Source organism: Podarcis tiliguerta, assembly GCF_965153285.1.
Source record: "Podarcis tiliguerta genome assembly, chromosome: 10".
NCBI lineage: Eukaryota > Metazoa > Chordata > Lepidosauria > Squamata > Lacertidae > Podarcis > Podarcis tiliguerta.
In genome coordinates, this window is record NC_139543.1 from 30550333 (window position 1) to 30564696 (window position 14364).

A 14364-nucleotide genomic window follows, 5' to 3' on the forward strand; every position below is an offset into this window, starting at 1 on the left:
ATTTCTACAATCCTGCTCATCTTCCTGTTCTGTTTGCAGTTTCTGCCACATCACTTTAATCATGCTTCATCATTACAGTTCTTCTTGATGGGGCAGTTTAATTAAACTTCCTTTCCTCTCTGAATCCAGGAATATACAGCAACTGTTTGTTTTTAAACACCTTCCCAAACTTGATTTTGGGAGCATCTTTTCATTAAACCAGCTTCTACTATATCATTATCAGTACCATGGGGAGCTATGGCATGAGCTAACCCACTCTGGGTTATAAATAAATGTCCTCTACAGTCTATGGGTGAACTTCATACAGAGAAGTAATAGGCAATACATCTTGCCTATTAAGCCTTCTGCACATATTGACATTTAACTATTGTGGTTTCATCAAGTTGTGTAAATACTTTAGAAAGCCATTGATAGTCACTGTCATTTGTAAGGCGAGGGGAACACAGCAGCCATTAGATTAAATTTCTTGAGTGTCCATAAACCACAAATGGTGTCTGAAGCAAATGATGGCACATGCACAAGATAACATAACATGGATACATTTAATCACTACTGCCTATTAACGGCCAAGCATCACCAGACGTCAATATCATAATCTCATGCTATATGTTTAGCCTCCTTTCTTCTGGCAGGAGTCTTGTGCCTTTAAACCAGCAGAGGGGGATCTCTGGTCCACAAACCTAACTAGGCCCAGTAGGAATCCTAATTTGGCCGTTGCGCCATTTATCCCATTCCATGCCCACCTGCCCCACGCTTGACAACATTATGTGATATCAGGTGTGGATATGTGTCTGCAAAGGAACAACCGGAAGTTCAAGCACACTCTTGGCAAGCAGGGCACCAATGAGCACCAACACAGAAACCCAGTGGGATTGGCCACACTAGGGAGTTCAACGTCAAGAACCTCTTAGTGCAACCAATGGGGCTTACAGCACTGATCAGCTCATTGGCTTTAAGTGGGCCCAGCACTGCACCCAAGTGATTTTGAGTATGTGGTAGATGCTATCCATTTTTTAGTGTAAGGCGTACGTATTTTAGTGTAAGGTGTACGTATGAATTATCAAATGATTGTCGTTTGTCACTACATAAACAGGAGAAAATAGCCGTTCATCACAGCTGATCAGATCCAAGGATAAGGCTGTGATATTAACATATGCTATGTAAAGAGGTCCTGCATTTAAATTATTATTATTAATCTAATATAGTGTTCACCTAGAGAAAGGTGCAGTGTTCCTTAGATAAGCAGCATCTGGAGGCTCAGAAGTGATGTTCCACGCCCCAAAGTCATTAGCTGATTAAATGCAAAAAATAAAACAAAATGGTTCATCAACACCCGCCAAAAGTTGAAGTCTTAATTGAAGGGAGTAAATACTGAATTAGGATGTCCATGGAAATCCTTACGGTGTAATCACCTACATGACTACTCAGAAGACCCACTAACAGCAATGGTGTACTCCTGGGAAAGGGTACATAAGATTGAACCTTTACCGTCCGGCGTTCTCTCAAATCCACAAATTACAATGAGATTTTTTGGAGTGATAGTATTGTTTGGGCTACTGAAAGTCCATGGGAAATGCTGAGAATTAAAAGGGAAGTCACATGATGGAAGGAAGGTGGATATAAGTGAGTGGAATGAATGAATGAATGACTGAGCGGCCCTGGTATGACACTGTCATGCTGGCCCATAAGAAAAATATGGATGTGGGTGGCAGAGATGTCATACCTTTATGTCGCTTCAGTTCATGGCCATGTGTGTAGCTTTACGCCAGCCCCAGATCTGGTGCATTTAAATATATATATAAATAAATACATCAGTAGCAACATATCTTCCCATTCCAGTATAATGTAACGATTGCTTTGCCGAATTCTTTTATATCTCAGTAGAACATGAGGCACTTTTATTTTATGTGGTAAACTGAATTTAGGTGGTGCTAATCATTTATATGTGCCAAATGCCTTTTTGGAATTTTATGGGATTTAAAGTAGTTGGGATTAAATGTTCACCCACTATTCAAACACTAAAATGTGCTTTTAGATGAAGCACTATTTCTGAATTTCTATACAGTTTTTACTGTACGATCATGGTATGTTGATAAGACTCCTGGGATTACGAAAAATGATTTCTCTTAAGAAAATGGGCCAGAGTACAGGATCATCTGAGCATTTTGAGCTGAAGTCTATAGCCATGGACATTCTGGGTAACTTGGGACCTGTCTCAGTTTCTGAATATGTTGATTATATTAATCTTATGCCACAGAGTAGTTGGTTAAGATAAAACTAGTGACAAATGTCAATCAGTTTGTACAGTATATTTGTAGCCCTATCCTAACCAAGTTTGCAGATAAGTAAATTTCATTGCTTTGCCAACTGATTAAGATCAGGCTGTAAAAATATCATATATAAACAATGAAAGATAAGAGAGCCGCTTTAGGGAAATGCAGCTTTTCTTCTTTTCTGTATTTTATGTCAGCAACTGCCTGCCTTTCCTCCGCCACCACACCCACTGCCTTTCCTGGGAGTGTCACTGTCACTGCAATTTCCTGCCAGTTTTGCACAACAGTGTGCTCCCAATCCCCCTAAAGTGAGTGGTGTGACGAACATCCCATTCAAACCAGCAGAACAAGGAGACCTCGTGTGCATGTCTACCCAGAAGTAAGTCCAGCTGAAATCTGCAGTGCTCCCCCCCCCCTTTAAGTGTGAACAGGATTGAAGCCCAAGTCCCTTTTGCTTTCAACGGGACTTAAGTTGGAATCTTATGCATGCTTTCCCAGGCAGTATGTCCCACTGGACACAGCAGGATTTAGCAACATCCTTAGGGCTGTGCTGTTAAGTCTTCATGACTTATTCTGGATTCGTGGTCCAGTTAGGCGTGCCTCTCCCTACTCGTTTCAATACCTAACTCTGCACAGGCTCAAACTGCACAGAATTATTTCACAACATAAAGCAGTCCTTTTCCCACTACCGGCTTTGAGATGGATGCCTGACCGGGCTATTCTTGCCAACAGTTCCGTGAAGAGCTGCCCTTGGGGAGTCTGTAGATGAGGAATGTCATCCCAGAAGGGGAAACTGGGCGGGGACGCGAAAGGAGCATGGCTTTCCTAAGCATGAAAAACTGCCCGGCATCCTACATCGCGATCATTTAGCAAGAGTCTCGAACGGAGCGGCCACTGAAGATGCAACAATCCGGTGGTCCTAAACATGACCCTTCGGAACTGATCCCCGCACTGGGTTCCATGGGGCTGCCTAATAAGGATGTTTAGAATGCCGGCGTTCTTCTTACAGAACCCTTCTTCGCTGCCCGAAAACGTGGCACGATCGAACCTGCTCCCCCTTCCATGCCCTGCAGCCGCACTTCTCGCTTGCACACCAGGTTCTCTCCCCCACCCCTAACTATAGCGCCTTGGCAATGGGGCGCTGCTTGCTCGCTTCTTCTCCAAGCGTTTGCAGGCGACGACTTCTCTCTCTCTCTCTCTCTCTCTCTCTCTCTCTCTCTGGGGGCTGCTTGCTGGAGCTGCGGCAGGATGGGGGCCCTGCGTAAGGTTGCGGGACGGCATGTGTGTGCGTGTGTCGTGGGGCGGAGGGAGAGGAGAGGCGGAGAAGAGAAAGGAAGTAAGGCGGTGCGGGCGGGGGGGGGGAGAGGCTGCAGTGTCTTCAGGACTGAGCCGGCCGGCCGCGCGTGCGCGCTGGGTGCGGAGCAGAGAGGTCATTCCCCCCCTCCCCTCCCTTCCCTCATCACCACCGGACCGAGCAAAGAAGGGAAGCAGCCAGAGTGAGGCTCAGGCGTGCAGCGTCACGGCGGCGGCGGCTCCAAGCCTCGCCCAGGCAAGAGGCAGCGAGGAGGGAGGGAGTCTCTGCGCGCGCGCGGGTGTGTGTGTGGTGTGTGCGCGCGCGCACGGGCGGGGAGGACTCCGAGGGCTCGGCCAGGGAGGCGGCGACGGACGCGGGGAGCGGCAGCGCCGTCCGGTAGGTAAGAGGCGGCTGCGGCCACGGGAGTGACGGCTGGGTGGGGACGACGAAGACGACGAGGGGGAAAGGGGCCCGGCGCCGAACGCGTGAGGGGACGTTGGCGGTTGGCGGTTAGTGCCTGACACAAGCGGGGTGGGGGTGGGGGGCGGCGGCGAGGGCGAGCCGGGATGTGGGGGGGGGGGAGCGGCGGCGGCTCCGCTTTGCAGGCGGGACAAGGTTCCTCAGAGAGAACATGGCGGAGGCGGAACCGAGCCCGGCCGCTCCCCTCCTCGGTAAGGGGGGTGGGGAAGCCGGGCTCCTCTTGCCTCAGCTCTCTCTTCCCTCCCCCCACCCCGTCGCTTCCTTATGGCCGCCTCCCCAGGAGAAGTTAGAGCGGAAGGGGAAAGTTGGAGCCCCTTTGGCGAGGCCGCCCGCAGTTGGGACCTGCCGGTAAGGAGGAGAGGGCGGCGGCAGCAGCAGCAGCAGCAACCCCCGCTCCCCACCCGCCCTGCTTGTAGCCGGGAAGAAACTCCGCCGGACTCCCGTGGCGTCGGCCTCTGCTGGAAGCCGCCGCCCCGCCTAGTCCGGCTGGGTCGAAGCGGCTCACTGTTTCCATTCTCCGCCCCAGCGGGGAAGCAGGGCGGCCGCTTCCCAGGCGGAGATAGGCCTCTTCCGCTTTCCAGCCTCTTGCCAGAATCTGTTCGCATCCCCCTTAAAAAAGAAGAAGAAAAGAACGAGCGGCATTTGAACGCGGGGTCAGACTCCGCGTAAGGGAGATTCGGCGTCAAATCGGGCCGAATCTGAATTGAGATCCGGGCCCTGCTCTGCTGAACTCACATTTGCACATATATATATTAGGGGGGGAGGGGGGACCGCTCGGAAAGAGTTGACGGGGGAGTGCTGCATTGATTGCAGATTTGCCCCCGTTACAGAAAGCCAGACAAATTGGAGAGAGAAATTGAGGGTGGGTGTGGGGATCCACCCTGTACTACTACCCCCTCTCCCTTTGTGGTATTTCTAGCAAGTATGAGATATCTGATGTCTTGGACTTCAATGCAGTGCAACCACTAAAGTCAGTGGGTGTTAATTTTCATTAAAATAGGCTTAAGGCGTCAGGTCAAGAGGAACCAGAGCAGTTCCAGCTGGGCACAGTGAAGTTAACTTCACAAAATGGAAGTCAGTGCTACCCACCACCTCTTTCTAATAAATCATAGAATTGTAGAGTGATAAGGCACCCCAAGGGTCATCTAGTCCAACACCTGCAATGTTGGATTCCTACCCATAGCTGTCTCTGAGTGGGCTCTAAGCACTAACCTTTTGGTTAATAACCAGATACACTTGACCCAATATGCCACAGGAGGTGGCCATGTTTCTTAACTATTCTGGGTTTTAGTGGCATCTCTGCCTAACGCACAGACTCTCTTCACTTTCTTGTGCTGTGCTGAATGGCTGTACAGTTTCTAGTTGATGTGTCCTATATCAGTATCTGAGAGTAACTTCCTGTCTAAGAAACTAAATCCAAATGAGACTAAAATGATTGTCAAACCCGATGATTTCATTGGAGGTGGAGAGTGGCCTTGAGGTGCTCTTGAAACTAGCACCATGTTCAGAAAGGATACAGGTGTGCCTGGAAATGTTTTTCACCAATTTTTTCTGCCTCGGACATTAAATCTAATATTTCAGGCTTTGATACTTCTGTAGTTTGACTACTATAGTTGCTTCTTGGCAAGATTATAAATGAAGATTAGATGAAGATTAGTTTAGAATGCTTCAACTTGTTCAGAATGGTGAGGCTTTGGAAATTTATCTCTCATTGGGATGTGTCAGTGGCATAAATCTCATGCACTGGCTTTTTGCACCTTTCTGGGCATACGTCTTTATGTTACTTTTGTTCTATAAAGCCCTTAATAGTTTTATAATCAAATACTTTCTCATTCCCTTTATCCAAACAACAGCCTGTTCTATCAAGAGCAGCCCTGCTCTTCTTTTTTTGAGTGGCAAAGATATATAGATAATTTTTTGACTACTCCACAAATATGGACTTACCAAACAACACCTGGAAGTTTAGCAGAAGCAGTGGAAGACCATTCTGTTTCTGCTTTACTTTTGTTACTTTCAGTTAAGACAGCGGAGTATTGTTGTAAATGTGAACAATAATCCTTCCTGAGCCATGAGAATTTGGTAGGACACAACTTTAAATCACAATTTAAGTATAAGAGTGCAATGAACAACTTCACCAACTATAGCAGTGGAAATGCTAATGTGAATTTTATTTTTCCTTGATAACCTCCCCCCCCAAAATATATTGATGGGTCATGGGCTTAGAATGGCTAGTATAGTGGCTTGTGAAATATTTTTTCACCAATTTTATTCAGTTACGTTGATTTGAGTACTGATTTTCTAGAAATACTTGGGATTCCATAAGATCCAATACAGTATTCTCCATTTTTCCTTGAGAAAATATTTGAATCCTCATCTCCAGCAAATATTCCAATGTGGGAAGTTTGCTTTATTCTTCCAAATAAAATAGCAGACTTTGCGCAATACTAGTTAATCTTCAAAATTAATGCTTAGTTGTAAACATAGACTTGCATCTTAAGCTCTTACTCTGTTAACAGGAGTTCTATTCATGGGGGGGGGAGTACAATTACTCTTGGAAGGACTCTTTCTGTGTGCTGAACTTCTGTGAATGGAAGTTCCTTCAAGTCACAGAGAAAAATATTAGAATTGAAGCCATACATCTAGTATGTCATCTGAATTGGTGGACTTCTAGGAGCAGAACATGTACTGCTTTAGTTTAGTGTTGAACTAGGTGTGGGAGTTTGCAGACTAGTTTAGCCAGTTGAAACCCATTGCCATCAGTATTCATTCCTTGCTTTGATCAGGTGGAGTGGAACCTCTACCTGCGACCATAATCCGTTCCGGAGGTCGAAACGGGTCGCTGGGAGAGGTGCCGTTGTGTGCGCATGTGTGAACGGCGATCGCCGTTCCTGCGCAGATGCGAATGGTGGCAAACCCACCAGTTACGTCCGGGTTTGCCACGGATGTAATGGATGAAATGGATGCAAGCAGAGGCGGACGCAAGAAGAGGTTTGACTGTATTAGTACAGTAAAAGGATTTACCTGGCTCAGTATGAAAGTAACTGCTACATGTTTCAGTATCTTGACAATTTTTGTATAGTTGTATTTGCACTTGTGATGTGATATCCAAAGAATGATTAGAAAACAAACAAGAAGAAACAAGCTTAAGAAATGACTTGAACTTGAGTTTTGTAAAACAAGGCGAAGAACATGAAATTACATAAAGGACCAGTTGTGCAAGACATTGAAATATAACTATCATTTGGGCTTCAGAACCAATTAAATGCAACAGGACCAAACTGCATGTAAGGGCAGTTGCCTATTTTTATTCACATGTCTTCCCTGTTTACATATAAAGTTGGCAGTGGTGGCTAATTTTCGCATTGAAAGAGGCAAGTGGTTGAGGAGAGCTGAATCAGCCTCCCCCGTCCATGATTGGTCAGTGTTCTCCCAGCTGAACTTCAATATTGAAATTGAGTTGGCCTAGAGAAAAGTTTTTTAAAAAAAGGTAGACACTTGAATAAACAAATATGGCTGTCCCTATCTAGTTTGTGCCTTAACACCAGTTCATTTCAGCACTTGGTCACTACACAGAGAAAGGTCTCCCATACATTTGCCCCCTTTACACATATATGCACATTCATAGAAGTTGTGTTTGGCTGCATGGTATTGAAGCAGTTTCAAGTTGTATTTTTAATTCTAAAACATGGAAGATAGAAAAAAATACTGCAATCTAAATGGTATCGAATAACTCCTGACAATTGATAAGTTGAAGAGATGGTGTTGGCGCCTATGTTGGAGACAAAGTGATGGATAGTTTATATAATAGTGGCCGTGCTTAGCATGTGGTTCCAAATACTGTTTTCAGATGGTGAACTCTTGAAAATTCAGCTTAAGAGAAATCAGCTTTCCTAAAGAAAGGTCTTTTGGTGGCAGTAAGGCATCTTTAGTACAGGAGTGCCTGGCGTGCTCTGGTCCATGGGGTCACGAAGAGTCGGACACGACTAAACGACTAAACAACAACAACAACCTCTGGATACGAACGGGATCCGTTCCGGAGCCCCGTTCGCATCCAGAAGCAAACGTAACTAGTGATGGCACGTCTGCGTGCACGCGCGTCGCTTTTCGCCGCTTCTGTGCATGTGCGTAATGTCATTTTGAGTGTCTGCACATGCGCAAGCGGCGACACCCGGAAGTAACGGAGCGCGTTACTTCCGGGTTGCTGCGGAGCGCAACTCGAACACGCTCAAGATGAAGCATATGCAACCCGAGATATGACTGTACTTTGATTAATGTGATAGAAATGGCAGTTAGGTGGTTGTTTAGGTAACATGCATTGAACAAAGTTAGGTAGTAAAAATAATTGTGAAGAACCGTGTTCATGCTGCCATTAATTGATAAAGAAATATTGCTGCATAAATAAATGTATTTACAGTTTACAGGTGAAAATGTTTATTGAAACCTCCAATAATCTCTGTGATACAGAATACTTAAAACAGTTCTAATTTATAAAACTGGCGGAAGTTTATTAAGATAGCAGACTGCTAAATTCTTGGTGAGTCTGCAGTCAGAACAGTGGAATTTTCTTCCTTGTCAGAAATCAGTAAACTGACAGAAGGCTGCATGTAGCTGTTCAAAGGAAGACACATCTAAAAGAAAGGAGGACCTTTCCATACATCATAATCAGAAGATTTTGGCCTTTTAAAAGTTTTCTTTATTTATTGCTGGACCAATAGAAAAAGTTTTCAAATGACTGGTCAGAATTTTTTAAAAACATTAACTTTATAAGAAGAAACTAGATATATCTACAAAGATGCTACTTAATACTTTGGTTAATTACAAAATCAAATTAATTTCATTGTTAACCATAACATTATAATGAATTATAACTATAATATTGAGTAAAGACGCTATAAATGTGAATGATTAATTAAATAGTTCTCTGGTTTTTATTCTTGCAACAACTAAACTTTGCCAGTCTTGGCTAATGGAATATTATTATCAAGAAAAAAGGTGGTCAGCTTACCAAGTCTTAATTATATTTGTCAAATTTTATATCTTATCATTCCAACGTGGTTTTCAAGCCAGCCATGAGTTTACATGGCAGTTTACATTTCCCCCTTATTCATCCCCTTAATGCAGTTTCCCCCAGTTCCTCTTTGACATTAATGTGGAGTTCATTGCCTCCACATTTTTGCCATTGTTTGCCATTCTTTGCAAAAAATCTAATTCAAAGTAAACCACCCAATCCATTGGGCAGTATGTAAGTTGCTCTTGAGCAGTCTATGTAAATGTATGACCAAGGTGCAGTGCACTGTAAAGATGCTGTTGAGCTGTGTGTTCTGTTTAAAGGTGTTATTGGTGTCAGCAGTGCAACAAGAATTTAGAGATCTTTCACAGATCTCAGAATTGATCAAACTGGTTTCCTGAGTCAGAAAATTCAGGGTAAAGGAGAACGTCTTCTAAGATAGATTACTAGTGGTAAAACCTAACTTTGACTCCTCTGTGTTATCAGCTGTAAGAAATTTCCTGCAAGACTTTTCTTTAATACTATTTTGGCTTTATTTCCCCTTAACATATTGGCACCATGGGCGTTGATGAAACCTTTCTGGGGGAAAATGCATTTGTGGGAGCATGCCATGCAAACTTTAGCATGAAGTACTTGGCAAGACCCATGCAAACATACTAATGATTCTTAGGTGATGGTGAATTGTCTTATGAACATTTGTGAACATGGGCTTGATTGGGGCAGTAGACAGGGTGAGTACCTTATAAGGTTCACAGTGCATGTGCAGGCTTTCTTATGTTGGTGTTTATTACAATTCTTGAAGTTGCGCAGATGTCAAGCTCTTTAAATTTTCAAAGCCTTGCCTCTTTGTTCATCAAAGAACAGACTCCCCAGAACACAAATTCCATAGCTCAAATAAATGTGCAAATTTGCAGGACTTACTCAGCTTTCATAATTGAATATATTTGACCGGTTTGTGAATCAGAATGGTGTGTAAGAAGTGTCTGCCCTCAAAAGTGGTAGTTACTGAGAACACACTTTTGTTCTCACCACTACCTTTATCAGGCTTTTAAAATTAAGAATGGATAACTCACACAGGGTGGAGGCATTTTCTTTTGTCTTAAATGGTTGTTGACTACTGATAGCCTATCCCAAGGAAATGAGAAAAACTTAGTATCCAGCAATAGGAGTGAGGAGTTACAGAAAGTCTAATGGAGAGAGCATAACTTGTAGGGGCAATGTGTTGAAGGTAGGAGGACAACACAGCACATAATATTTAAAGAAACTGGAATGTTGTGAGCAGAAAGACTTGATTGAAGGGTGTAGATTAGGTGGGAGGAAGACTAAAATAGTTGAAGGATAGTAGAAATAAACAAGGTAGTTGGGTAGTATTGATTTCTATGGCTATAATAATAATAATAATAATAATAATTTATACCCCGCCCATCTGGCTGGGCTTCCCCAGCCATTCTTGGCAGCTTCCAACAAAATATTCAAAATACATTAAAACATCAGTCATTAAAAACTTCCCTAAACAGGGCTTCCTTCAGATGTCTTCTAACAGTCAGATAATTGTTGATTTCCTTGACATCTGATAGGAGGGCATTCCACAGGGCTGGTGCCACTACTGAGAAGGCCCTCTGCCTGGTTCCCTGTAACTTTCCTTCTTGCAGTGAAGGAAGTGCCAGAAGGCCCTCAGCGCTGGACCTTAGCATCCGGGCTGAACAATAAGGGTGGAGACGCTCCTTCAAGTATACTGGGCTGAGGCTAGTATGCAGGGCAAGCATATGATTATTTCTCTGTGAATTTAAGAGCTGATGAACTCTATAAATTGATCTACATACTTCATCATATACATGCAGCTTACTTTATATGCAAATATGCATGGAGTGATTTTCCTTTATAAGGAGGGTTTCTCCACCTGAGTTTAAATGGGTTGTCCTATATGGAACTGCTTTGTGTCATCCTGTTAACTCCTGGTCTTAAATTCACCTGATAATCCAGGGGGGCTACTAGGCAGTGACCTCTTCCTTTCACTGTAATTGGTTTGTCTTTGTTACTGAAGCAACACAATGGGCCGGTACACCCACTGTCACACCTACAGATGTAAAAGAGAAGTAGAGCTGTGTGTAATAATCAGCATATTGCTGACAATTTACTCCACAACTGAATAACCTCACTCACTGGTTTCATGTAGACGTTAAACAGCATTGGGAATAAAATTGAACCCTGAGGAATGCCACATTGAAGATTCCACAGCTTTGAAGACAATATAGGACCGAGTGATCCAACAGTTATTGGATGCTCTGAAATTGGTGGAGACAATACCTAGAGTAGATGTTGCAACATGGGTATAAAGTTTTTGAATTAAAAATTCTTGATTTTTAATCATAGATAGTAAAATCATAGAGTTGGAAGGGACCCTGATGATCATCTAGTCCAACCCCCTGCAGTATAGGACTGTGCAGCTGTCCCTTATGGGGGATCAAACCTGCAACCTTGGCATTCTAACCAACTGAGTTATCAGATCATTGCACTATCAGATGCTTGCCCTCTTCAGGTGACATATTTTGGTGGAACAATGCACACTTAGGTTCATATTTAATGCATAGCTCTGCTTTAAGGGTTGTACCCAGAGACGGCATGAGTGGATATCAGGTTGTGCAACTGATCTTTCTCTTCGCCTTCTCCCGCTGCTGGGGGGTGGGAGTGGGAAACGCTCTCCAGGAATTTGGGGAGGCCCTAGTGGAAGAGTGCAGGTCTAGAGTCAGTAGCATATTTATCTGTGGTTTAAAGATCTAATCTTCCTCTTCCCTTCCTTCCCCTGAAGCCCCCCCAAAACTCTGTCCAGAGGGTTGAGGTCAGGGAGGCCTGAACAATGGGATGTATATTGTATAGGGCTTTAGTGGGAGAAGGGAATTACTCAAAATAGCGCAAAAGGATTTTATACCAGCAGAATTCCCACAGGGTTATAGTGAGAATAAATTTTGGCTGGCTACATAGTCAGCTAATTTTTGTTGACCCATATAGTTCAACTTCTACTTCTGACTGTGAACATCTATATTAATGATGCTTCTGTTATTGGAAGGTAATTAATTAATTAATACTAATTTTTGAATGACTATATTTGCTTTGACGCTTTTGAAAACCTTATCCAGGAAATGTGCAAGAAACATCACTGATAGTGTTCATAAAAACATGCCAGTTGACTTCTGTATTGTGCTATTTGTCTCAAAAATGGACTATAATTGATATCCCAGAGACTTAAAATGATATATGTGTCCCTCAAAAAATTAAATATGGGTGTCAGGCGGTATGATCAGTGGTTTATGTAACTATTTTATAGAATTGTTTTTGTTGGAAATTAAAATGAATTTCCATGAACACCTTAAAACTTAACTAATATGCTCTGTGTGGTATTATTATGCAATTGCTTTATGGTTGCTTTCTCTCTAAAGTTGACACAAAGCAAAATGTTATCTGAGTAGAGGTGGCTAAAAATAGTGCACTATGTGATAGTCTACATGCAATAAACTTCGATGTAGCCCAGTAAATAAACTTATCCATAAGCTAGTTCTGAAACAAAAGTTTTTTGAATGTATGTGCTGTTTACTAAACACAGCAGTGGTTTCTGGGCCTTCTTGTTCAAGGGTTAGTCTAGATAGTTGGCAGACACACACTTACTATTGGACCAATATAAATAATCAAATGAAGAAGAGGGAGCATGTTTTCTGGAAAAGCTCATTAGCTCATGGTTGAAGGGGGGCGTTCCTAGTGCTTGGTAGTAATGTGAAATCTGATTGTTCTGCATAAAAGAACAAAATACTTCAGTCACAACAGGATAGCATCAGAGTTCCTGAATTGGGCAGAGCATCATCTAATGTCAATAAAGGCCATTCACATCAAGGGAATCCAACACAAAGGCTTTTTTGCACAGCAGGGAATCAATATCACAAGCTGGAAGTGGCAATTAAATGATGTAGCTTGCTGCATCTAGGAGCTAGAACTTATTTGTTTCAGCAGATAATACTAAGCCTGCTCACTTTGTCTAGTAAAAAATACCCATATTAGCAAACGATCCACTTTTTTCAAAAACCAAGGTCTGTGCTGCTTTCAGTTTTACTAGGATGAATGCTCAAATTGTTCTGCTAAGGTTGTCGTAAATAATGTGATGTCTTCCACGACTTCGGTGGAACTTGCACAACAGGAAGGCCTAATTATTGCTAATCTGTCACTTTGGTCTCGCTTAGCTTTTCTTAGAAAGGAAGTTGGGTTATAAGTTATTTCCAAAAATGGCTTCATGTATAAAACACATGTTTGACAATGAGTTAATGATTTGTTAACTGTCAGATCTTTTTTAACTGTTGTAAGCTGCTCAAAAATATTCCTGTTTCTGGGTTCACACAAGCAAATTTTAACTATCAGTTAAATTTCACTTTTGTGAGAACCAGTCTGGAACTGTATTATCTTTCTAACCTCATTAATAACTTTTACCCTGTACAGACTCTTCTACTAATGTTATTAAACATGAAGCCCAAAGCTAAATTCAGTGTGCTGAGCAAGATTAGCTTGGACTACATTCTCCCTGACAGCTTCACCAGTCTCTCTCCCCGCCACCACCACCACCCCAGTGTTCTATGTAACCTAAGCACATTCCTATCGCTTTGTACTTTTGTAGTGAAGAGATCACAAAGCAAGGAGAGAAAGTATGTTGCCCAGTAGATAATGGATGTGGATGAAAAGGCTACTTAGTGATGAGAGCACTTTTGTTCTCAAGACTGAAGTTTCACTCGATTCAAGAATGTATAGACACAGAATTACGCAACTGTGGCATTCATGTTTTTAGGCACACATGCAAAATATTTTCTTTGACCTATAGGTCAAATAAACTTTTAGTTCTTGTCAAAACACTTGGTGAAGAATCTGAATAAGTGGTGTAATGAAAACAGAATGTTGATGAGTCCTCCTCTTCTATTTAGTTCATATTATGTATTCAAATAGGGCACATGTGCTGTAACCCATATTTTCAAAGCACTAAATTGCTTTGGACAAGGGTTTTTAAAGGACCATCTTCCAGATATAACTTCCTGTTTTCACTGGTTATCACTGGAAGCCCTGCTCAGAGTTCCATCACTGAGAGGCATGTAGCTGGTGGGTGCACATCACAGGAAGGCATGGAGGCTGTTTCAAAAGCTGCTTTGCAGCATTAATCCAGTAAACTCTGGTATTGGGTTTAAATGAGAGGCATGGAAAGACTTGCAAAACCATTGTGGTGCATAATGACATCATATCATTGATAGGTTGCTGCCCACCTATCAACTTTGGCACAC

The 14364-nt window shown here is 42.9% G+C and overlaps 1 protein-coding gene and 1 long non-coding RNA gene across 8 annotated transcripts in view; one reads left to right on the forward strand and one right to left on the reverse strand.

Moving 5' to 3' along the window:
• On the reverse strand, positions 1–3533 carry LOC310658294. The gene is made up of 3 exons (XR_014502191.1): positions 2963–3533; positions 1213–1291; positions 1–119 (listed from the first exon to the last, which is right to left on the reverse strand). It is a non-coding gene; the product is annotated as an uncharacterized lncRNA (long non-coding RNA).
• Positions 2569–14364, forward strand: part of RAP1B (RAP1B, member of RAS oncogene family) — a 27575-nt gene continuing 15779 nt past the window's right edge. Inside the window, exon 1 of one of the 7 annotated variants that reach the window (XM_083400116.1) lies at positions 2569–2652. The gene's annotated coding sequence lies outside the window, so the exon portion shown is untranslated. Of the gene's footprint in view, positions 2653–3649; positions 3968–4055; positions 4077–4130; positions 4396–14364 lie in introns of those variants that run through there. The other 6 variants (XM_083400117.1, XM_083400112.1, XM_083400113.1 and 3 more) reach the window with 6 other exon arrangements.